This window comes from Delphinapterus leucas, chromosome 18 (assembly GCF_059928025.1).
Source record: "Delphinapterus leucas isolate spDelLeu-1000000601 "Yukka" chromosome 18, BTC_Dleu_Yukka2, whole genome shotgun sequence".
NCBI lineage: Eukaryota > Metazoa > Chordata > Mammalia > Artiodactyla > Monodontidae > Delphinapterus > Delphinapterus leucas.
In genome coordinates, this window is record NC_143146.1 from 37,787,907 (window position 1) to 37,792,042 (window position 4,136).

Sequence of the window (4,136 nt, forward strand, 5' to 3'; positions counted from 1 at the left end):
CAGGGAAGCCCCTACATTATGCTTCTTAATTTTATATTCTCTATCACATTGTTAAACTTCAACAGCACTTTAAAATTTTAAAGCCCTATATTACATTGCGGTTTTCATGTATATATTTGTCTCCTGGGTTTTAAGTCTCTGGAGTAAAACACTAGCTAATTTTTTATTTGAATTCCTAAAAATAGAGTACTTTCTATCACACAACAGATACCTAATAAAAGTGCACTTAATGGTGAAAAATCAAATCACAAATCCTAAAAAGAACATAGCTAAAATATGTTAAGCTTCTGTTAATGACCCGGTTATATCTATGCATATCTCAAAAATGTCAACATTTTATGGGATAGATTTGTAATTTATTCTTTTCTTTTTACAAAAAAGGACACTGAAATAATCACTTTAAAAGCTAGCTGTTGGGGAGTGCACTGAGTGTCATGGGAGCAGCACCTTATCCCCCTGCTCCCCGCAATACAGCCTTCAACTTTGGGACTCCCTCATGCACCTAGGGTACCGCTGCAGCCACCAAGGTCCCCACGGGTGGATTTGGAGCTTTTGGGACAACATCTACAACAGCGGGTTCTGCATTCAGTTTTTCTGCTCCAGATAACACAAACATTACTGGACTCTTTGGTGGTACTCAGAACAAAGTTTTGGATTTGGTACTTGTTTTGGCACAACAGCTGGAACTAGTATGGTTTAGGCACTGACTTGGTAACTAGACTTGGATTTGGAGGATTTAATACACAGCAGAAGTGGCAGCAACAAACTACATTAGGTGTTCTCTTCATTCAGCCTACAAAAGCTCCTGCCCAGTTCAAACAACTGATAAATGCTGCAAGTGCTCTTTCTGTCCCAGTACTACTAGGAGATGAGCAGATGCTATTTTGGTAAAATGGAATTTAACTACAGGCCTTTTGGGGAACAGAAAAAGGAAATTTTAACAATAACATTCCACCAACGGAATTCAAACAAGAAAATCCCTTTTGCTGGTTTAAGGCAGTAGGTTATAGTTGTATGCCCAATAATAAACATGAAGATGGGCTAGTGGTTTTCGTTTTCAACAAAAAAGAAACAGATATTCAAAGCCAGCAACAGCAATTGGTAGAATCATTGTATAAAATTTTGGGAGGAAACCAGACCCTTACTGTAAATGTAGAGGGTATTAAAGCATTGTCAGATGATCAGGCAGAAGTTGTCATTTATGTTGTTGAGCGTTCTCCAAATGGTACTTCAAGAAGAGTCCCAGCTACAATAATATACGCCCATTTTGAACAAACCAATATAAAAGCACAGTTGCAGCAACTTTGTGTAATGCTTTCTATGACTTGAACAAAACATTCTTCTGCACAGATCGAACAACTTTTACAGAATCCTCCTGCTGATGTTGATCCTATTATCTGGGAGCAAGTCAAAGTGGATAACCTTGATTCTGAAAACTTAATTCCTGTACCAATGGTGGATTTCAAAGAACTTCTTTGAAGACTGAAGGTTCAAGATCAGATGACTAAGCAGCATCAGACCAGATTAGATATCATATCTGAAGATATTGGTGAATTACAGAAGAATTCAACTACAACTATGCACAATAGAAGAGGAAACTCATGGACTTTCCCATAGAATCTTCAGGCCCTAATCAAACAGGAAATTCAGAGGAAGAGTGTATATGCCATCCAAGCTGAAGCAATTCAGCTAGATACATTTCCCTATGAACTAAATACCCTACTCAGTTTAAGGACTGAGTAAATGAACTGATGTCCCAAATCAGGAGGCAGAATCATTTTGGAGCAGTCAAATCTGAAGAAAGATATTACATAGATACAGATCTGTTACGAGAAATCAAGCGGCATTTGAAACAACAACAGGAAGACCTTAGCCACTTGATTAGCATCATAAAAGATGACCTAGAAGATAAGTTGGTAGAACATGGATTGAATGAAACCATCTACATCAGAGGTGGTGTCTTCAGTTGACATTTCACAAACTTGTGTTATAGGTTTGTGAAATACATCTTGTTATATCAGGCCATACTTAAGAATGAAACTGACCACATAGAGGAGAAAAAAAAAAAAAAACAATTCTCCCCCTGACTTGGTTTTTGAGAAGGTTACTGACAAATTGTCATTCATCAAATCTGAAATAATAGTAATTTCACTGCTCTTCAGAGATAGCCTTCGAAAGATTTACATCTATTATAAAAGCTGTAATTACCTTAAAAGAGAAGTACATAATTACCAAAAATATGTATTATTGTACATTTTTACAATAGCATTGTTCTTAAAAATAATCAGTGTTTAATGATTATTCTTCATTGAGCCTATACTCTGCTTTAAATAGCAAGTAAATATGAAATGCCTACTTTGCACATAACGAAATAAACTGAATAATTACTTGGCTGCTGGGGATTTGTACTTCAGAATGTAAATGTGCATCAGTTTTTACAGTTGTGAATTCATCTATGGGAGGATCAAAGAAAATCCAGGAGTATTTAATGATTAATATGGTTTATTTTCATTCTATAAAGATTTGAAAATATATTTTCATATTATTTTACTTATTTGGAATTTAAAGAATACAATTAAGAATTAGGATATAACAAAGTTACATTTTATCATTTTTTTAACCTTTTTGTTTTTTGAAACGTTTTATTTCTAAAAAAAGATGACAGGAATTCTTTGGCAGTGGTTTGGACTCTGTGCTTTCACTGCTGAGGGTGCAGGTTTAATCCCTGGTCAGGGAACTAAGATCCTGCAAGCCTCAAGGGCAAAAAAAATAAAAAAAGTTAGCTGTTGAATTAAAACATATCCAGTTTGAAAGTTATTTCTACCTAAATACACAGCTTATATAAGCCAAGACTCATTTGCAGAAGTTTCTAACTCTCAAAGGAATAGTCAAGTTCCATGATTGCTCTTTTTCTTTTTTAAAATATTCTATCTAAAATCCTTTAGTCAATAAACGGTGCTGATATGGTTAACAGTTTTGAATCCTGGGTCCTAGCCAGATCAGATTCCTTTTCAAATCAGAAGCAATGTTTATACATCTTCTGTTTTATCTCCCACCTAGTCCAAACCTTTGCCCAAATCAGAGCCCCACAATATTAGGTTTCCGATTCTAGTTACTTATTCATTATTTTATTGGAATATAATTGCTTTACAGTGTTGTGTTAGTTTCTGCTGTACAATGAAGTGAATCAGCTATATGTATACCTGTATCTCCTCCTTGGACCTCCCTCCCACCCCCCACACCCCCATCCCACCAATATATGTCATCACAGAGAGCACCGAGCTGAGCTCTCTGTGATATACAGCAAGTTCCCACTAGCTATCTATTTTACACATGATAGTGTATATATGTCAATCCTGATCTCTCAATTCATCCCACCCTCCCCTTCCCCCCACCCAACCATGTCTACATGTCCATTCACTACATCTAAGTCTCTATTCCTGCCCTGCAAATAGGTTCATCTGTACCATTTTTCTAGATTCCACATATATGTGTTAATATAAGATATTTGTTTTTCTCTTTCTAACTTACTCCACTCTGTATGACAGACTCTATGTCCATCCACCTCTCTACAAATGACCCAATTCCATTTTTTTTATGGCTGAGTAATATTTAATTGTATATATGTACCACATCTTCTTTATCCATTCTGTTCTTTATCAACCATATCCATGGTTGTTTCCATGTCCTGGCTATTGTAAATACTGATGTAATGAACATTGGGGTACATGACTGTTTTTGAATTATGTTTTTTTCAGGGTATATGCCAAGTAGTGGGATTGCTGGGTCATATGGTAGTTCTATTTTTAGTTTTTTAATGAACCTCCATACTGTTCTCCACAGTGACTCTATCAATTTACATTCTCACCAACAGAAGGTTCCCTTTTCTCCACACTGTCTCCTACACTTATTGTTTGTAGATTTTTTGATGATGTCCATTCTGACTGGTGTGAGGTGATACCTCATTGTAGCTTTGATTTGCATTTATTTAATAAATAGTGATGTTGAGCATCTTTCCATGTGCCTCTTGGCCATATATATGTCTTATTGGACAAATGTCTATTTAGATGTTCTGCCCATTTTTTGATTGGGTTGTTGGATTTTTGATATTGAGTTCCATGAGCTGTCTGTATATT

General features: G+C 35.8%; 1 pseudogene; it reads left to right on the forward strand.

Moving 5' to 3' along the window:
• The first annotated feature begins 335 nt into the window (after positions 1-335).
• On the forward strand, positions 336-2,025 carry LOC111168885 (nuclear pore complex protein Nup54 pseudogene; annotated as a pseudogene).
• Positions 2,026-4,136: the final 2,111 nt, after the last annotated feature.